This window comes from Oncorhynchus keta, chromosome 7, assembly GCF_023373465.1.
Source record: "Oncorhynchus keta strain PuntledgeMale-10-30-2019 chromosome 7, Oket_V2, whole genome shotgun sequence".
In the NCBI taxonomy this organism is placed as follows: Eukaryota; Metazoa; Chordata; class Actinopteri; order Salmoniformes; family Salmonidae; genus Oncorhynchus; species Oncorhynchus keta.
Window position 1 is genome coordinate 20,881,881 of NC_068427.1, and position 22,674 is coordinate 20,904,554.

At 41.5% G+C, this 22,674-nt stretch overlaps 1 protein-coding gene across 2 annotated transcripts in view; it reads right to left on the bottom strand.

Annotated features, from left to right (window-relative positions):
* mgat4a (alpha-1,3-mannosyl-glycoprotein 4-beta-N-acetylglucosaminyltransferase A) overlaps positions 1-22,674 on the bottom strand; it is a 47,515-nt gene that overhangs the window by 18,746 nt on the left and 6,095 nt on the right. The gene's annotated exons all lie outside the window — the stretch shown is intronic.

Below are 22,674 nucleotides of genomic sequence, written 5' to 3' on the forward strand. Positions count from 1 at the left end.
TTGTCCCTAGTGGCTGGTATTAAAGACATCTAGATTCATGACATTGCTGTTTGATGTGTGTCTCACACCCAAACTCACTCCCCAACCCTCGCTCTACCTCGTTCTCCCTCCTTCCCCTCCCTGGCTTGCCCGGTTGTCCCCCTTTAACCCAGGATCAACAGTAAGTGGCATCACTAAGGAGGAAATGCTGAAGAAACTGCCGGTTCTGAGACGGAGCACACAATGAGAGAACACACCACTCCAACAGACAGGATCAAGTCACTCAGTCTCCTGGAGTTATTCAGTCTCTGATAGGATCAATAACACACCCCTACACCTCTGTTGATAGTGAAGAAAACTCCAAATAAAACAGGCTTCATGATGTGCAGTCAAAATCACTACCACACACAGGCTACTAGCAACATGAACCACACACTCCCAAAATGCCGTTGATGACTTTGTCCGCACCTACTTCCTACTGTGACACTGACCTTGTGTGTGTGTGTGTGTGTGTGTGTCCTCCATACCCCTCACTGATTCATGCTGCTGACGGTGTGTTCATGAGTGCTGATGAGGTACTTGTACAGTTTTAGTGTGTGTGACAGTATTTATGTGGGTGGCTGAGTTAACTTGACGCTGAAATGTTCTCACTACCCCTCTAAGTGTCCTATATCTTGAGAACCAGGCATCTCACCAAAGTTCTCATCAGGTCAATTGATTTTCTCAAACCATTTCACAGCAACACCCTGTATATGGATAGGAGTTCCCATACAACATGTTGAGACTGGCACAATAAAGAAATAAAAAAAATCAAGACATCCATTAGTGCTTTGTTTGGTGGCTCATACCCATTATAGTGTAAAAATGGAGAATGTGTGAAGGGGAAAGCAGTTGACGTGGCACACGTCTGAGTGACTGTCTCCCAGTTGGAGATGCACCTACAACCTCCTTGCCATGCCACAATGCCTTGCGGCTGTGATCTTTCTGCCTGGAGCACAGCAACACGTTTCTAAGCTACTTTCTTAAAGTAGGTCAGCCGTTCCAAGAGGGAGAGACAGAAATCTAGAGAGAGAATGCTGAACACAGAACAGAGAAGAGCAGTCAAATCATAGTCTCAAAGACACTTATCCCCAGGTTAATACAATGGAATGTCTCCATCTCATCTGATGTGGAGGTGAAAGCTAAATCAACTGACTGACAGCACGAGTCAATCCCTCTGAGGTTAAAACACACAGCATGAACAGGTTGCCATTGCAGAAGACAGGTCACACACACACACTGCAGTAGTTGTGGTTATTGATCTCTGATCGTGTTCCCGAGTGTAGCGGTGCGGTGTGTTGAATAATTTTTGCACGCCCAATTTTTCAGTTTTTGATTTGTTAAAAAAGTTTGAAATATCCAATAAATGTCATTCCACTTCATGATTGTGTCCCACTTGTTGTTGATTCTTCACAAAAAAATACAGTTTTATATCTTTATGTTTGAAGCCTGAAATGTGGCAAAAGGTCGCAAAGTTCAAGGGGGCCGAATACTTTTGCAAGGCACTGTATGTGGCAGTGTAGAAATGATCTCAAATGAGTGCAGAATATTCAGAAAATAATTTTTGGGTTGAATTGAACAGTTTAAAACAATCACGCACTACTCAAAGCAAATTCAGAACTATTATTCAAAAACATAAAATAGTCAACAACAAAAAAATACTGACACATTTTGCCCATATTATGAGCCCTACTCTCACATGCCCATCTTTTGCAGTAGTTGTTTTGAAAACATTAAGCAAAGGTCAAATGGTTACGCTTCTCAGAATCTCTCCTCCTCCTCCGTGCACACAGTGGGAAGAGTAAGTGAGTGGCTCGCTCACACAGCAGAAAACAGCGAGATGAAGACAGAAGAGATGCGAGATGAAGAAGCAGATAATTTTATAGCAGGAATCAACATAATGCATAGGCTATTACTGTTGACAGAATAATGGTTTTCGAACAAAGACATCTGCAGAAGCGTTATTTAGGCATTTTTCGGTATATTGTCCCAGCTCTACTTCGCACTCACTCCATCTCTCATTCTAATTCCCCCCACAGATGTGACATGGTTGGCATGTGCCAGTAATGCCCTCTCGTGTCACCATGCCAAAATCCTTTGCCCTTTCAAGGCTGGCGCACACACAAACACTCAGTATCCCACCATCTGTCCCTGCTCCTTCTACACTTCTCACCCTGCTCTCTGTCACCATCTTACATCTCCCTTCATCCATAAACAAATGCTACACCAGCCAATGGACTTGTGCACTATAAAATTAACATCACCCAGGCATGACCATGAGTGAGAGGAAATTACTGCATCACTGTGAAGCAAGGTAGTTCCATATTGCTGATTGTGTAAGATCAGAGACAGGCTAAATAAAGACACAGAAAGAGAGCAGTAGGAAACATGTCCACTGTTCAGTCAGGCAGCTGCATTAAAGGAAAGTGGTGGTGTGTGTGTGTGTGTCCAATGCTGCCCATGTAGTCAATAGGGTACAAGAAAAACCCTAAAACTGTGACAATTGTCCCGTTAGTGAGGAATGCAGAGGCAAATGGGAACGGGAGGGATGAATGAAGAGCAGACGACCTGGGAAGAGGAAGATCATGAAGAAAATGGAACGTTAGTGAGGCTGAGGGACTGTGGACACGTGTTCTTGTTTATCAAGAGTTGAGACCAGTGTGTATAAAAATGAATACACATTTAGGATGGAAAAACACTGTCTAAACTAAAAATGACTTAAAACAGATATAAAGTACAGTGCCTTCAGAAAGTATTCACACCCCTTGACTTTCTCTACATTTTGTTGTGTTACAGCATGAATTTAATAATGGATTGAATAGAAAGTGTGTCACTGGTCTACACACACACACGTCAAAATGGAATTATATTTTTTGAAATTAATAAAATATAGAGCTGAAATGTCTTCAGTCAATACGTATTCAACCCCTTTGTTATGTAAATCCTAAATAAGTTCAGGAGTAAAAACTTGCTTAACAAGTCAAATAATAAGTTTCATGGACTGTGTGCAATAATAATGTTCACCTTGATTAACCTTTTCATGCACAAGTTCCAAAAATATCTCTAACCGTCACCCCTGTGAGTTCTCATGCGCGTGATGTCAGGATGCTCTCACTTTTCCAAAATATGATTGTTATGCAACAGGATAGTTACCTGTGCTGCCCTCAAACCAAGGCACACTGCCTGCTAATTATCTATAGGCTGTTTTAAACTTCTCAATTTCAAAATATTTTCTAACAGTTTGAATTAAGGTGTGTTCCACCTTCTCGTTAATTCACATAAGAAGTTGCCCGTTTCACCGTTGGACAATTTACGTTTGAGGCTTTACTGGAGATTGAAAACTTCTCTTCAATGACAGCCTAAGCACTTCCCCAGTGTTTCCCCAGATCAAGTATGAAGACATTGCGCATCTCTGGGCAGAACAGGCCGTGCACAAAAGTTTCCCCCCAGCACATTTTCTGCCTGGTGCCCGTATTGCCTTCATGGTTGCTTTCCTTACAAATTGGACTTTGAACACATGTGCATTCCTTTCAAAAGTAAGTGGCTTATTTTCTGTATACCGTGTTGTTTCTGCTGTAGCACACATGTATGTGTGGATCATAATGTATTTACTGGTTTTATTCACCTTTTCAAGTACTGGTGACAAAACATGCATTCTGATTCTTGCATAGATTGCAGTGGACACAGGACACGTGTGCAAAACACTTTGAGTGTTGTAATGACTATGATGAGCTAATGCTAAGCTATTTAACAGCTGTGTGTGGCACCATGTTTGTTGATATCATACAATGCATTCTGGTTGTCACTTCAGCGTCTGTCAGACCAAAGATGTTATAACAAGGGATAGTTCACTCGACTGACTTATGGTGCTTTCAAGTCAACTGAAAAATCATGACGTCAATGATCTTCAGGTTGGTAAGTTGACAAGCTAACATTAAAGCAGGAAGCGCCAGTGACTCAGTCAATAAAGTGGTCAGATGACACGATGCTAAGCTACAGGAATGTTTTGCTAGCAGAAACTGGAATATGTTCCGGGATTCTTCCGATGGCATTGAGGAGTACACCACATCAGTCACTGGCTTCGTCCCCACAGTGACTGTACGTACATACCCCAACGAGCTAAATTACTTCTATGCTCGCTTTGAGACAAGCAACACTGAAGCATTTATGAGAGCATCTGCTGTTCCCGACAACCCTGTTCACGCATGACTGCATAGCCAGGCACGACTCCAACGCTATCATTAAGTTTGCCGATGACAAGTGGTAGGCCTCATCACCAACAACAACGATGAGACAGCCTATAGGGATGAGGTCAGAGACCTGGCAGTGTGGTGCCAGAATAACAACCTATCCCTTAACGTAACCAAGACTAAGGAGATTATTGTGGACTACAGGAAAAGGAGGGCCGAGCACGCCCCCATTCTCATCGACAGGGCTGTAGAGGAGCAGGTTGAAAGCTTCAAGTTCCTTGGTGTCCACATCAACAACAAACTATCATGGTCCAATACACATCAAGTCAGTCATGAAGGCACAACAAAGCCTATTCCCACTCAGGAGACTGAAAATATTTGGCATGGGTCCTCAAAGATTTCTACAGCTGCACCATCGAGAGCATCCTGACTGGTTGCATCACTGCCTGGTATGGCAACTGCTCGGCCTCTGACCGCAAGGCACTACAGAGGGTAGTGCGCATGGCCCAGTACATCACCGGGGCCAAGCTTCCTGCCATCCATACCAGGCGGTGTCAGAGGAAGGCCCAAAAAATTGTCAAAGACTCCAGCAGCCCTAGTCAGACTGTGCTCTCTGCTACAGCACCTGGTGGGGTATATACAGCCCCCAATTCCAGCTTTAGTTTTTTTGTAGGAAGTAGGTTAAAAAAAGGTTCGGTTAGCTAGTGGATCCAGCTAAAAGTAATCTATAGAGATTTGCTAAAATGTCTAACAGACATTCTGAAATTACATTCTTAAATTGTCGCAGTAGCTGCCGGCTTGACCGAGCCTCCTAAAACTACGTTAATAATGTTTCATATGGGCTATGATGGGAACAGATTAGGAAAAATAAATCAGGTCATATGGTATAAAAAAAAAAATAAAATAAAAAAAGTACCATCTAGGCTAGGGGGCGGTATTTTCACGTCCGGATGAAAAAAGTGTGCCCAAAGTATACCGCCTTCTCCTCAGGCCCAGAAGCGAGGAAATGCAAATTAGTAGATTTGGATAGAAGACACTGAAGTTTCTAAAACTGTTTCAATGATGTCTGAGGATAACAGAACTTATTTGGCAGGTGAAACCCAGAGGACAAACCATCCAGGATTTATTTTATTTTATTTTTTTTGAGGTCACTTTACAAATGGGTTTTCTATGTGGATCTATATTTCTAAGGCACTTGCTTGCCATTCCTATCGCTTCCACGGGATGTCAGTCTTTAGAAATTGGTTGATGTTTTTCCTTTGAGAAATGAAGTAGGGCTGTTCAGAATGAGGGTCGAGTATCCTGTTGTGGTTGGGGCGCACGACCTGAAAGTTCGCTCCACTTTGGTTTTATCCGCTATTGAAGGCAGTTTATCCCGTCTTAAATTTGATCGGTTATTGATGTAAAAAAATACCTAAAGTTGTTTGAAATGTTTGGACAAAGATTATAGGTAACTTATTAGATATTTAGAATTCATGTTGCGAGAGTTGGAACTGTTTTTTTTCCTGGATCAAACGCGCCAAATAAATTGACATTTTGGAGATAACGACGGAATTCATCTAACAAAAAGGACCATTTGTGATGTTTATGGGACATATTGAAGTACCAACAGAAGAAGCTCTTCAAAGGTCAGGCATGAATTATATCGTTATTTCTGAGTTGTGTCGCAGGATGAAATATGATTGTCTGTGTTTGTTTGATGGGGTGCTGTCCCCAGATAATCACATGGTTTGCTTTCGCCATAAAGCCTTTTGAAATCTGACAGTGGCTGGATTAGCAGGAAGTTAAGCTTTATTTTTGACATATTGCGTGTGTATTTTCAAGAATGTTAAATATTTACAATTCACTTTCACTGGATGTTGGTCAGGTGGGACAGTAGAGTCCCATCTAGCCTAGATAGGTTGATAAATTTAAAAAAACTCAGCCCTAGAGAGGATGAAAACCCTTTACACAAACAGACAAATGCTATTGGACAAACACTAACAGGGCTGAGCTTGCTGTATGTAGGGTTGCATCATGTTGGCCTTTGCATCTTAATTAAGAAGATAATCATACAATGATTAATTCCAGTCAATAATTTGGGATTAAAAAGGCATAGGTAGCCTAGCCTACACAATGTTACAGCCTTATTCTAAAATGGATTAAATAGTTTACCTCAATCTACACACAATACCCCATTATTAAAAAGCAAAAACAGTATTTTATACATTTTTGCAAATGTATTAAAAACACAGAAATACTTTATTTACCAAAGAATTCAGACCCCGAAATTGAGCTCAGGTGCATCTTGTTTCCATTGATCATCCTTGAGATGTTTCTACAACTTGGAGTCCACCTGTGGTAAATTTAATTGATTGGACATGATTTGGAAAGACACACCTATCTATATAAAGGTCTCACAGTTGACAGTGCATGTCAGAGCAAAAACAATCGAAGGAATTGTCCGTAGAGCTCCGAAACCCAGATGGTGTCGAGGCAGAGATCTGGGGAAGGGTACCAAAAAATATTCCCCAAAACACAGTGGCCTCAATCATTCTTAAATGGAAGAAGCTTGGAACCACCAAGACTTCCTAGAGCTGGCCATCCAGCCAAACTGAGTAATCGGGGAAGAAGGGTCTTGGTCAGGGAGGTGACCAAGAACCTTAAGAACTAGTCGCGATGCTGCCATCTCCGTCGGCGCTGCTAAAACCCGAACATTGCTATAGTACCTTCCAGAATGCATAGAAGGCCCTCCCCCGTCCTCCATTTGGCAAATCGGACAACAATTCCATATTCCTCCTCCCCTCCTATAGGCAGAAACTCAAACAGGAAGGTGGGGGGAGGGCCTTATGAGGACTAGTCAACGCTGGTCTGACCAATAAGAATCCATGCTTCAAGATTGTTTTGATCACGCGGAGTGGGATATGTTCAGAGTAGCTTCAGAATAGACAAATATATCGATACGGTGAATGAGATTCAGGAAGTGCATAGGAGATGTTGTACCCACTGTGACTATTAAAACCTAACCCAAACAGAAACCGTGGATAAAAAGGGAGAATTCCCGCAAAACTGAAAGCGCGGAACTACCGACTTTAACCAGGGCTAGAAGACTGGAAATATGGAAGAATACAAACAGTGTAGTTCTTCCCTCCGCAAAGCAATCAAGCAGGCTAAACGTCGGTATAGGGAAATAGTTGAGTCCCAGTTCAACGGCTCAGAAACGAGCCAGGGGGCAGAAAGACAGATTATCACCTTGTCAGCTCGGGGGATTCAATCTTGCAACCTTACAGTTAACAAGTCCAACAGTTAACAAGTCCAACGCTATAACCACCTGCCTCTCGTTGCACTCCACAAGGAGACCTGTTACGCAAATGCAGTTGAAGCCAAGGTAAGTTGGCATTAGCAGTTAGCATTACACTTCTTATAAAAAACAATCAATCAATCATGATCACTAGTTATAACTACACATGGTTGATGATATTACTAGTTTATCTAGCATGTCCTGCGTTGCATATAATCGATGCAGCGCTGGGGGATGATTTAAATGCTCATTTGCAAAAAAGCAAAATCGTTGGGACTACTGTACCTAACCAGAAACACAAATGCCTTTCTTAAAATCAATACATAGATGTATGCATTTTTAAACCTGCATATTTAGCTAAAAGAAATCCAGGATAGCAGGCAACATTAACCAGGTGAAATTGTCTCCCTTCTCTTGCGTTCATTGCACGCAGAGTCACAGTATATGCAACAGTTTGAGAAGCCTGGCTCATTGCGAACTAATTTGCCAGAATTTTACGTAATTATGATATAACATTGAAGGTTGTGAAATATAACAAGAATATTTCGACTTAGGGATGCCACCCGTGCCACGGTTCCGTATTTCACTGAAATAAACTTTTTGTTTTCGAAATGATAGTTTCTGGATTCAACCATATTAATGACCAAAGGCTTGTATTTCTGTGTTATGTTATAATTAAGTCTATGATTTGATAGAACAGTCTGACTGAGCGATGGTGGGCACCAGCAGGCTCATAAGCATTCATTCAAACAGCACTTTCGTGCGTTTTGCCAGCAGCTCATCGCAAGCACAGCGCTGTTTATGACTTCAAGCCCATCAGCCTAATGGCTGGTGTAACCGATGTGAAATGGTTAGCTAGTTAGCGGGGTGCGCGCTAATAGCGTTTCAAACGTCACTCGCTCTGAGACTTGGAGTAGTTGTTCCCCTTGCACAGCAAGGGCCGTGGCTTCAAGTGTGGCTGTTGTCGATGTGTTCCTGGTTCGAGCCCAGGTAGGGGCGAGGAGAGGGACGGAAGCTATACTGTTACACTGGCAATACTATAGTGCCTATAAGAACATTAATACTCAAAGGTATATGAAATACAAATGGTATAGAGAAATAGTCCTATAAATACAACCTAAAACCTCTTGCCTTGGAATATTGAAGACTCATGTTAAAAGGAACCACCAGCTTTCATATGTTCTCATGTTCTGAGCAAGGATCTTAAACGTTAGCTTTCTTACATGGTAAACATTGCACTTTTACTTTCTTCTCCAACACTTTGTTTTTGCATTATTTAAACCAAATTGAACATGTTTCATTTATTTGAGGCCAAATTGATTATATTAAGTTCAAATAAAAGTGTTCATTGTTGTAATTGTCATTATTGCAAATAAAATAAATTGGCCGATTAAATCGGTATCAACATTTTTTTGGTCCTCCAATAAATCGGTATTGAAAAATCATAAAATCGGTCGACCTCTATACTATGCCACCGTACCTTAGTCCAATGCAGCACTGACATACAGTGCCTTGCAAAAGTATTCGGCCCCCTTGAACTTTTGCAACCTTTTGCCACATTTCAGGCTTCAAACAAAGATATAAAACCATTTTTTTGTGAAGCATCAACAACAAGTGGGACACAATCATGAAGTGGAACGACATTTATTGGATATGTCAAACTTTAACAAATCAAAAACTGAAAAATTGGGCGTGCAAAAATTATTCAGCCCCTTTACTTTCAGTGCAGCAAACTCTCTCCAGAAGTTCAGTGAGGATCTCTGAATGATCCAATGTTGACCTAAATGACTAATTATGATAAATACAATCCACCTGTGTGTAATCAAGTCTCCGTATAAATGCACCTGCACTGTGATAGTCTCAGAGGTCCGTTAAAAGCGAAGAGAGCATCATGGAAGGATACAGTTTTATATCTTTATGTTTGAAGCCTGAAATGTGGCAAAAGGTCGCAAAGTTCAAGGGGGCCGAATACTTTTGCAAGGCACTGTATGTATGTATGTATGTATGTATGTATGTATGTATGTATGTATGTATGTATGTATGTATGTATGCACACACACAGCTCAAAAAAATAAAAGGGAACACATAGCGTCAACATCAACTTCCAGTAGACACGCTCAACTGAAAGGATACCTTTTGTTTACAATACACTACGTAGTATGTTAGTTTGGGTATTCGAACACAGCTATGCTGTTATAGCAACAAACTGTGCTTTTGTCTTGAAGCTAAAATGTAATGAGCATAGACAGAAAATAAACCCTTTAATTGTCTGCACATACATGCTTGTCATTTGTTGCATTATTCAAGAGTAATATGGTTTGGTTGTGTTATTCAATAGTGTAATATGTTTCAGAAGGTTTGTCATTGAACAGTTTGTGCTTACTGCTGATCAAGAATGCCATGTTGTCAGCCACAGCGAAAGGTAAGGCAAGGGCCTAAAGTGAATTGAAAAGTAGAATTGTTCACCACCCCGCTCCTCAGACTCTCCTTCCTATCTCGTAGCAGGAATAGGGCCTAAGCTTCTTTTTACAATCCTCCAGCAAAAAACGAGGCCCGCCATGCATTTTTCAAAACACATGTTTCCAAAGCTCAAATGATATCGCACTCTTTTTACAGTTCTACTGGAATATTAAATTATGTCAATCAATCGGATTATTGACACTTGAACAATCGTGGTGTTGTAACTAATTATAAGCCACGTATAGCCACAACTGTTTCTTACTATAGGCAGTTGGCTGCCTAGTGGTTGTAACATTGTAACTCTCCGATGTGACTAGGTTGGCAACCCAGGTGCTACTGAATAAGTAAGTTCAACTGAAATGCACCAATTGGTTATGACAGACATTCTAGTCTATCAATCCATTCCAAATCTTTATTAACTGTCGCGAACTTTCTGCTCTGCCATGCTACGCATTACAAAGGGGCAGCATATGTTGATCTTGCCTAGAGCTAAAGAAATGGGTGTGCTGGACCTGGTCAGGGAGAATTGAAAATGAATTTAGCAGTATTGATTGTTATTATGCTTAAGCAAAATAACACTGCGTCAGCCATGGCAAAATGCAAATAACTGCAGGAAATGTTTTAAAACTAACATTTTCTCTCAGCTCCATGGAGAAATTTGTAGAATTGCAGGAAATTTACTTAAATATTCTCCCCCCAAAAAAAAAAAATCCACACCACCTCTAAAATGATGCCCCCAAAAATGTATCAAGCTGCACCGATGGGCCGGCCCACCACTTAAGCCTCTTATTGATCCAGAAAAAAACTGGTGTGTGTGTACACTCATCCTAAAGAGCAAGGCAAAACACTTCAGTGTCTCAGGGCCAAGGCTCCGGTCAGCACTCTTCCCCCTCGCAATACTTCTCTCCCTCCATCTCCCTCTCTCCTTAAATCTGGGCCCTTCTCCTCACTGTCTCGCTCTCCTGCTTCCTCTCCATTTGGTCCATCTTAGAAGTTTCTGGCAAGTCCCTCTCCCTCAGTCAGAAAATACACCACACACAAACCCAAACAGACCACAAAAGTACAAAAAGAGGTACACAGGCTCTCGCTCATTCCGTCTCTGCCTCTTTCCAAGGGTACGGGCAGCACAATTCCTGGCTCCCCCCACTATCTCCTGAGTCAGAAGCATTCGTTTGCCATAACCACGCCTTTCTCCAGCTATTTTGGGACCATTGTGTTTGCAATGAACTGGCGAAAAAAACAGCAGAGCAGCGCTGATAAGAGAAACATGCCCACAGACAGCGAGAGAGAGACAAGGAAGAAGAGAGAATGGAGGTAGAAAAGCAGAGCGGGAGGAGGGAGGGGATTTATTTCAACCAGATTCCTTTTTATCCTCAAATGTGTTGATTAGCCTAATAGTGACATTTCCCTTCCTGGCACTTTTACTGAAGGACAAAGGTCTTCACAACAGCCTCCTGTCTCCCAGCCAACTAAGAATAGTCCCCAGATATCAGCACACAGACCTCTGTTCCCACCGAGCACTTGTTGACCCATATGTTCTGCACTGACCGCCATTGTGTAGGAAGAGACCTTGACAATAAGAGACCAATCAATAGAGCAGCAAACTGCTGAGAAGTACTTCTGTCAGAGATCTTACAGTCCTACATTCAGAGATTTTGCACTGAGAAGTGCACATTCTTGAGGGTCATCCAGTAGGCTGCTTGACTACTTAGACAGCCAATTCTCATTGCAATTACCGACACACAAAATCAGCTGCCAAAATGCTTACACACAAAACAGTCCCCCCCCCAAAAAGAACATCCGAGAAACATAGGCCTAAAGCCACGCATACCGACAGTTAGCATCGAGGTCTATCCACACCCTATCCACACCATTCCCAGTGTTCTCTGCATGCACTAAAACTGACCATTCAAACACTTCACTTTCAGAGTGACTCATTGCCTGTGGCTGACTGAACACCCACACTGAAACAGAAATTACAGAAAGTAGGACCCTGAGTGAGAGAGAGGGGGAGGATGAAAGACACTAGATAGGATGCCTTGAGATGAAGATAGAGCGATGGAAACAGACCTTGAGGGGGATGGAGTCAAAGACTCAAAAGAGGCCAAGATTCAGCAGAGAAAAAAGATAGTCTCTATAAACCTTGTGTTCAAAGACAGGAAGGGGTGTGAGAGTAAAAGGAGAAGGGATGCATCGTAAAACAAGCTCTATAGGCTTACTTGGATACTCCATGTATCTACCCTTTACGCCATAAAATGTGACTCGTTTCAAGAAACTAGGCATGTGTCGTACGTCACGACGTCACAGGAGAGGCATTTGAACAACAAAATTCAATCAAATTTTTTGGGGGGCAGAAATGCCTTCTGGAATGTGAACTTTCATGTGCCTTAATAACAAACTTGTATGCCACCTGCAAATACAATTGTTAAAAGTATGAGTCTAGACTCTGGGTTCGCGCCCAGGCTCTATCGTAACCGGCCGCGACCGGGAGGTCCGTGGGGCGACGCACAATTGGCCTAGCGTCGTCCGGGTTAGGGAGGGTTTGGCCGGTAAGGAAATCCTTGTCTCATTGCGCACTAGCGACTCCCGTGGCAGGCCGGGCACAGTGCACGCTAACCAAGGTTGCCAGGTGCACAGTGTTTCCTCGACACATTGGTGCGGCTGGCTTCCAGGTTGGATGGCGCTGTGTTAAGAAGCAGTGCGGCTTGGTTGGGTTGTATATCGGAGGACGCATGACTTTCAACCTTCGTCTCTCCCGAGCACGTACGGGAGTTGTAGCGATGAGACAAGATAGTAGCTACTAAACAATTGGATATCACGAAATTGGGGAGAAAAGGGGTGGTAAAAATTTTTTTTAAAGTATGAGTCTAGTTGGTTTAGACACAGAAAAATACAGGAACCTTCCCGCTAGCCATGATTGGCTGAGATATTGGATGGGCTAGACATGCCGAGAGATGAGTTCAGATTGGTCTGCCATGTAGCATGCTTGTCTAACATGAGCTGCTCAATATGTGTAGGTAATCATTTCTAATGCTGCTCTTTCTTAAAAAGATCATGAACTCCACAATTCTTGCTCTCTACTTTCTAGAGGACCGAGTATTGAAATCAGTGGAATGCCTGGTGGAAGCAGAGTATGATAGCTAAGGATAAGGAGAAAATGCTGCCGTTTGATTGCAAATATGAGGGAGTCGAAAAGAGAACACAGAAGGCTGTTGTATAAAACACCTGTCTCCGGATTACATCTTAAAACCAAGGGCAACCATGACAGAGGGAGAGAAGCGCTCATCCAAGTTAAAGTGTACTGTTAACTAGCTAGCTCACGTTAAGTGTATGATCTGTGTACTAATGTAATATGTATCTCAGTGCCATTTGCATTGCCAGTTGTAGTCTAATGTTACCTATCTTTGAACCTAGTCATTTATAAAGTTGGTTTTAGTTGCCTGGTTTGCTAGATTGACATATTAAAATCATTATTTCTATGTATGGTTAAAATACACCAATTAGGAGTGGCCTTTTATTGTCCCCAGCACAAGGTGCACCTGTGTAATTGTCGTGCTGTTTAAATCAGCTTCTTGATATGCCATACCTGTCAGGTGGATGGATAATCTTGGCAAAGGAGAAAAGCTCACTAACAAGGATGTAAACAAATTTGTGCACAAAATTTGCGAGAAATACATTTTTTTGTGCATATGGAACATTTCTGGGATCTTTAATTTCAGCTCATCAAACATGGTACTGACACTTTACATGTTCCGTTTAATATAAAGAGCCAATCAACACAAGGACAAAGTCTCACTTCAGTACACTTTCATTTGAAGTAAATTAGACCAAGTTTGTCTGTGCGCAGCGCTTCATGAGTGCACAACCTCCAGCCAGGCAGTGTTGCAGCGCAAGTGGAATAGGGTAATATGGGATTTGTAGTTATTTGACTGTGCAATTAATTTACCAGCTATGAAACAAAAACGGCAGAAATACTTTGAAAACATTTACTGCAGCATTTATTTTACTATAAATGTGATCGTATGTAACCATTTTATTCACAACGAGAGTGAAATTGTCACACTATGGAGCCCTGACCACCTGCCAACATGGCTGGCGAAATAGACATCCTACCCACATTTGGCAGGTGTTCATTTTAGGTCTGCTAACCTTACGCATACCAGGGACAGCCACCTTGGAGGACCATTAAAACTAGCATTTGAAAATAACTTGAAACTAAATGATGTCAGTGACCCATCTCAGGTACAAGTCAGCAACATTGGGGCGGCAGGAAGCCTAGTAGTTAGAGCGTTGGACTAGTAACCGAAAGGTTGCCAGATCGAATCCCCGAGCCGATAAGGTGAAAATCTGTCGTTCTGCCCCTAAACAAGGCAGTTAACCCACTGTTCCTAGGCCATCATTGAAAATAAGATTTAGTTCTTAACTGACTTGCCAAGTTAAATAAAGGTAAAATAAATAAAATTCCAGGGAGTGGTGCTGGGCAGGATGAGGAACACTACTGTAGTACCAAAGCAACTGCCCTCACTGGTCTGAATGTGAGATACACAAGACACACTGATCCAAAGCACAGCACAGCTATGGATTGACTGTTGGGCCAGCGGGAGCAGCCAGCGAGTGTTTATGAATGCAAAGCTTTGTGCCACAACGCTGCTCTTCAACGTCCCGCTGGCTGACATTTGGGGAGACGTTTATGCACGTCTGTGTTCCTCCTTCTGAAACGCAGACGAACAGTAAACCCAAGCATGAGGTTAGGTGCCTGAGTGGAAGAATGCGTGCAGTAATGCAGTTTTATAATCATCCCTCATTAACTACGACAACCCAATACTTAAAAAAAAAAATGCAGTGCCTGATTGAGGCCTGTTCCTGGATGTCTCTTCATTTGTGAGGATTTCTGATTTCAGTATATTTGTGTGGAATCCCTTCAATATTTCAGAACAGCACCGTGTAACATTAGAGAGTAAAGACTGAACAACAATGAAGTTTCTACTGAAGGGAGGGTCTGAACCCCAGAGCTTGTGTCAACAGTAGAAGTCGACTGATTATGACTACCGCCGATACGGATTATTGGAGGACCAAAAAAAGCCGATAAGATTTTTTTTTTTTTTTTCAGCCATTTTTTAAAATTTGTAATAATGACAATTACAACAATACTGAATTAACACTTATCTTAACTTAATATAATACACCAACAAAATCAATTTAGCCTCAAATAATAATGAAACATGTTCAATTTGGTTTAAATAATGCAAAATCAAAGTGTTGGCGGCCCAAACTGCTCCATTTACCCTGACTCCTTGCACGGAACGCAAGAGAAGTGACACAATTTCCCTAGTTATAAGAAATTCATGTTAGCAGGCAATATTAACTAAATATGCATGTTTAAATATATATACTTCTGTATTGATTTTAAAGAAAGACATTGATGTTTATGGTTAGGTACATTGGTGCAACGACAGTGCTTTTTTCGCAAATGCGCTTGTTAAATCACCCGTTTGTCGAAGTAGGCTGTGATTCGATGAGAAATTAACAGGCACCGCATCGATTATATGCAACGCAGGACACGCTAGATAAACTAGTAATATCAACCATGTGTAATTAACTAGTGATTATGTTAAGATTGATTGTTCTTTATAAGATACGTTTAATGCTAGCTAGAAACTTACCTTGGCTTCTTGCTACCGTCACGTAACAGGTAGTCAAGCCTGCCATGCAGGCTCCTCGTGGAGTGCAATGTAAGGCAGGTGGTTAGAGCGTTGGACTTGTAAGCGTAAGGTTGCAAAAACGAATCCCCGAGCTGTCATTCTGCCCCTGAACAAGGCAGTTAACCCACTGTTCCTAGACAGTCATTGAAAATAAGAATGTGTTCTTAACTGACTTGTCTAGTTAAATAAAAAAAAGTGTAGTAAAAAAATAAAAGGCAAATCTGTGTCCAAAAATACCGATTGTTATGAAAATCGTCCCTAATTAAAAAAAAAATATATATATATATATATATATATATTTTTTTTTATTTTTTTAAATCGGCCATTACAATTAAATTGGTCGACCTCGAGTCAGTCAATTCACAAACCTCTTCCTCAAAGACGGCATTTTAGATGGAAATCAACGTTTGCCCATTCTCTGCTCTTAACCCACTGAATCAATGCCTGTTAGAGACTTTCTCTTGTAGGACTGAAAACATTCCAGAACAAGGAAATACACTAGCAAATACCACAGACAAGTCTCATTTTACTTCTATGTATCATACCAACAAAACACCTAACACTCACTGTGATCACGTTAAGTCAGACAGTGTTAAATTAATTTCCTGCTGTTAGAAAATGTCTATATTTAGTGACACGTCATAACATAAGCTACAGCACATCATGTGTGGGTTGTATATTCTCATGTGAGCACAGCACTTAGGCCTACAGCAGGTTGACATTAGGACCGTTCCACTTTTCGGCACACCTTTTGATTTAAAAACAAAACCTTTTAGACCTATTTGCCTATGGTAGAAATGTTAAGAAAGTAAATTATAACTTTAATACCATGGCATTTTACCATGCCGCCAACTTTCCTGCCCTTTCTTAATATTTGAGCGGTAATGCCGGCAACAAAGCCTTGTACTTTCATTTCCGCCAACCAACGTAGTCATGATTGTGGTAATGCACTTAGAAGTCCTGCCAACCCATCAGTATAAACGTTGCCTTTCACCTTAACGTCTTTAATTAATTTACATTCTATTGTTGTCTGACATATTTATCAAATTTGTCCTCGGCAATCACAAAGCTTCACAGAAATGAGCTACATTTATTCTCGCTATTTAAAATGTATGTAGTTCTGTTCTTGAGCTGTTCTTGCCAAAGCATTTTTGTGACGATGGACATTTAGCCTGGGGAATGCAGTGTAGCACACTGCTATTTAATATTTTTTTCTTGATATATATTTGATTAGTCTTAAAATGTTTCTTAGGACCTGTATAAACAAATAATGGATTTGTCTAGTCAGCTCATAATTACCAGAACATATCTGACAACATTTTGAGAAGCAAACTTTTTATAAAAAAAAACAAATTTACAAGTAGGCTATGGCAAGCTGCTAACTTCCTGTTGTGAATGTGAAGAAATAAAAGCGGTGGAAGGTCTGAATTTAAAATGGTAGGCATTAACGTAACATATGGATTAGCATACGCATCAAGTCTCAATGCAAAGTCACACCTCACTTTTCAATAGTTTTTGTTCCTGATCAGAACGCTGAATTCATCTGGGAAAATGGGGTGGTGTAATAAAATGAAGTACCCGACAAGCCAGCCTATTCCCGAAATTAAAATGCAACAGAAATGACTTCAAATTAAACCAAAATCGGGGATAAGTAATGGAAAATCCAATAGCTACAGTGCCTTCGGGAAGTATTCAGATCACTTGACTTTTTCCACTTTGCTGGGTTACGGCCTTATTCTAAAATGTATTAAAATAGTTCCCCCCTCAACTTCACACACACAATACCCCATAAATACAAAGCAAAAACAGGTTTCTATAAAATGTATTACAATGTTTTTTATTTTAAATAATCACATTTACGTATTCAAGACCCTTTACTAAGTACTTTGTTAAAAACACCTTCAGCAGTGATTTCAGCCGGAGTCTTCTTGGGTATGAAACCTATTTTGGGGGAGTTTGTCCTATTCTTCTCTACAGATCCTCAAGCTCTGTCAGGTTGGATGGGGAGCGTTGCTGCACAGCTATTTTCAGGTCTCTCCAAAGATGTTCAATCGGGTTCAAGTCCGGGCTCTGGCTGCTTCACTCAAGAATATTCAGGGACTTGACCCGAAGCCACTCCTGTGTCGTCTTGGTTGTCTGCTTAGGGTTGTTGTCCTGTTGGGGTGAAGGTTTACCTTCCCAGTCCGAGGTTCTGAGAAGGTTTTCGTCCAGGATGTCTATACTTTGCTCTGTTCATCTTTCCCTCGATCTTGACTAGTCTCCCAATCCCTGAAAAACATCCCCACAGCTTGATGCTGCCACCACCATGCTTCACCGTAGGGATGGTGCCAGGTTTCCAGTAGACGGGACGCTTGGCATTCAGGCCAAAGAATTCAATCTTGGTTTAATCGGACCAGAGAATCTTGTTTCTCATGGTCAGGGTCCTTTAGGTGCCTTTCGGCAAACTCCAAGTGGGCTGTCGTGTGCCTTTTGAGGAGTGGCTTTAGTCTGGCCAATCTGCAAAGAGGATTGTTCTGGAAGTTCCTCCCATCTCCACAGAGGAACTCTGGAGCTCTGTCAGAGTGACCATCTGGTTCTTGGTCACCTCCTTGACCAAGGCCTTTCTCCCCCAATTTCTCAGTTTGGCCGGGCGGCCAGCTCTTGGAAGAGTCTTGGTGGTTCCAAACTTAATCCATTTAAGATTTATGGAGGCCACTGTATTCTTGGGGACCTTCAATGCTGCAGATCTTTTTTGGTACCCTTCCCCAGATCTGTACCGTGACACAATTCTGTCTCGGAGCTCTATGGACAATTCCATAGCTCGGCTTGGTTTTTGCTTGAACATGCACTGTCAACTGTGGGACCTTATATAGACAGATGTGCCTTTCCAAATCATGTCCAATCAATACATTTACCACAGGTGGACTCCAATTAAGTTGTTGAAACATCAAAGATGATCAATGGAAACAGGATGCACCTGAGCTCAATTTCAAGTCTCATAGCAAAGGGTCTGAATACTTACATTTTATTTAAAAAAAATATTTGCACACACACTAGCTAAAAAAATTACGTTTTCGCTTTGTAGGTGGAAGTCAAGGTGGTAAAAGTTACAAAACTCCAAGCCCACTTCAGAGAACAAGCCGAAAAGTTGACAAAACAAAAAGGAGCAAATGAAGGACCACCGTTACACAATTAGAGCAAGGTGGTATGATTTTATTTTGAGCCCACAGCAAGGCCACAGAGCATCCCGGGGTTCACACTAGATAACATAGGCACAAAGTCTGAGGAGCATGAGGTGTGGCTAATGTTAGACAGCTTGAGCTAGCATACAAACGCAGTAGCATAAAGTAGAAATAGTGGATAGTTCCAAAGACACCTGGAAATGAATTAATAAATATGTTTAAAAACATAAGTGTTTGTAGTTTCAGTAACGATCTGGTTACCGAAGTCTTTTTGACCACACTGTTGTTACTTGGAATAAAAACATGCTCCCTACCCTTTAAAATTGAGGAATTTAGAACATGCAGCTGTCAGGTTACCATGACAACGGTTGCAACAACAGGCTCCCCTCTCCCCACTGGGATTCTCTGCCTCCATTACAGGGGCTTAGTCATGGGCTTGCTCACACTCTCCCATGTTGTAGCAGGCTTTTCCCCCCCAATATAAATGACTTGAGTGTGTCGAGTCACTGATGTCATCTTCCCATCTGTCCGGTTTGGCACCCCCTCAGGCTTGTACAGTGGTGGATATATTCATGGACTATACTTGGCCTCGTCTCTGGGTAGTAAGTTCGTAGTCTTGATAGACCTTTGGTAGTGTGGGGGCTGTGCTTTGGAAAAGTGGGTAGGGCTATATCCTGATTGCTTGGCCCTGTCCGGGAGTAACTTTGGACAGGAACACAGTGTTACCCGAACCCACTCGTCTCAGTCTCCAGTATCTATGCTGCAATAGCCCATGTGCCGTGGGACTAGGATCAGCCTGTCCTAGTTGGTGTAATTCACCTGTCTTATCTGGTGTCCTGTGTGATCTTAGGTAGGCAACCTCTAATTTTCCCATCTCTCTCTCCCGGGCGATCTGAGCCGTAAGACCATGCCCCAGGACTATCTGGCCTGATAACTCGTGTATGTCCCAGTCCACCTGGTCATGCTGCTAATCCAGTTTCTGCTGTTCTGCCTGCTGCTATAGAACCCTGACCTGTTCACCGGACGTGCTACCTTGTTCCAGACCTGCCGTTTGCATTCCCTCACCCTGCCACGTAAACGCAAGCTTTTTTTAAAATAGTAGCTTAGACCCTATTTTACATAATCTGATGTGTTTGTGTTATGCCCGCCATTGGTTGAGACACAGCATACTCTTGAATACAGGCCGGGTGTCTCGTTTTGGATAATTGTAAACTTTCAAATGGTATCAAAGATGGTTGAGTCCACACAATGTGAATATCTGTTTTAAATTAGAGGATTGACAGTACTTGAAACCTTGAAATTGAAATCATAGAAATATAAAATTATAGATATTCCTACTTACATATAAATTTGACAGTGGGTAAACCAGCAGCCATCATGGTGGTAATAATTGGAAGTCAATTTCAATTCAATTTAAAATTTCAGTGACATACCAGCTGGGCTTCGACGGTATACCGGGGTATTTGGAAATAGCCATGGAATGGTTTAGCCAATACCGTCATAACTATTATATTGTGCAGCTCCTTTCTAAGTAAATACCTGCAGTCAACTGGTGCAATATGTTAAGATAAAGCAGACTGTGTTCTTCAATTCACTGGTCCATTATGAAGCTAACCGTAGTTCCCCAGAACAGATGAGCCAGTCACATCTAAAAAGGAGCACAACTGGAGAAAGCAGGAATAGGTGAGTCCAACTGTTTATTGACAGGGGTCACGTTCTACATGTTCAAACTCACCAAAAATGAAATTTGGTAGCTCCTACCTATATACACTACCTTTTAATAGTTTGGGGACACTTAGAAATGTCCTTGTTTTTGAAAAGCTGTTTTTTCCCCCCATTAAAATATCCAATTGATCAGAAATACAGAGTAGACATTGTCAATGTTGTAAATGACTATTGTAGCTGGAAACGGCAGATTTTTAATGGAATATCTACATAGGCGTCCAGAGTTCCATTATCAGCAACCATCACTCCTGTGTTCCAATGGCACGTTGTGTTATCCTTTTAAAATGATAAACTAGGATTAGCTAATTAATCATTAGAAAACCCTTTTGCAATTGTGTTAGCACAGCTGAAAACTGTTCTGATTAAAGCAGCAATAAAACTGGCCTTTAGACTGGTTGAGTACTGGCTTAAAATGGAGAGAAACTAAAGAACTTTCTTCTGAAACTCGTCAGTCTATTCTTGTTCAGGGAAAAAGCACAAGTTTTCAGCTGTGCTAGCATAATTGAAAAAGGGGTTTCTAATGATCAATTAGTCTGTTAAAATTATGAACTTGGATTAGCTAACACAACGTGCCATTGGAACACAGGAATGATGGTTGCTGATAATGCGCCTCTGCACACCTATGAAGATTGTCCATTTTATTTAATAAATCTGCCATTTCCAGCTACAATAGTCATTTACAACATAGTCCACACTGCATTTGATCTTTTTCTTTTCTTCTTTTAAATGGACAAAAAAAAAGTGCTATCCATTCAAAAACAAGGACATTTCTAAGTGTCCCCAAACGTTTGAACAGTAGTGTCTAGACGCACAACTTTATGAGATGTACTGCCTTTCTTTGCTAAAAAATAAAACAGTTTGCAATCGTTTGAAAATTTCCATGGAGGCTATTACTTGTGCTTATTTTGTTAGCATTCTGGTAATAGAAGCCCAAAGGGTGTTTTTTTTTGCAGGTTCTGGCACCACCTTGCGTGCTAAGCCAGTAATACTGTAAATCAGGGGTTGAGAGAGGGACGGTATGACCAATCTGGATACCGCCCAACCCTGGTACCAGCTAAATTGCAGTGGTACCAGCTAAATTGCAGTGGTCTAATTCTATGATTGAAAAGACACCCACCCTGTATTCAAGAGTATGCAGTGTCAACTGATGGCGGACAACACAAAACACTTTAGATCCTCCATAGTCAACTGAAGGACCATGGACCAGATCTGTACCCAGAACAGGATCAATACAGAGCGCAGGTCCCAGAATTTTTATTTATTTATACACACACACACACACACACACACAAGAATAATAGTTAAGATATCTAAACACATATGGAATCATGTAGTAACCCCACAAAATGTGGAAACTCCTTTAAGACTGTTGGAAAAGCATTCCAGGTGAAACTGGTTGAGAGAATGCCAAGAGTGTGCAAAGCTGTCAAGACAAAGGGTAACTATTTTGAATTTGTTTAACACTTTTTTAATATATATATTTTTGTACATGTTTCGGGCTCCGACACCTGGTATCATAAACACGACATGGAAGGCATAGAATTGCAGGAAATTGGCTTAAAACAGCAACAAAAAAATCTCTGCCCCATGCAAAATGTGTAGAATTGCGGGAATGTTTGCTTTAAAAAAAGCTACATTTTCTTTTCTCTGGAAAGTGCCTCTGGAAGCAACGTCAGCACAAGAACTGTTCATCTGAAATGGGTTTCCATGACTGAACAGCAGCACACAAGCCTAAGATCACCATGCGCAATGCCAAGCGTCGGCTGGAGTGGTGTGAAGCTTGCCGCCATTGCACTCTGGAGCAGTGGAAACACTCTGGAGCAATGAATCACGCTTCACCATCTGGCAGGCCAACGGACAAATCTGGGTTTACCAGATGCAAGGAAGAAGCTATCTGCCCCAATGCTTAGTGCCAACTGTAAAGTCTGGTGGACAAGTAATAATGGTCTGGGGATTTTCTTCATTGTTTGGCCCCTTATTTCCAGCTACAGCATATGACATTATAGGCGATTCTGTGCTTCCAACTTTGTGGCAACAGTTTGGGGAAGGCCCTTCCCTGTTTCAGTATGACAATGCCTCCATGCGCAAAGCAAGGTCCATACAGAAATAGAAATGTTTTGTTGAGATCAGGGTGTGGA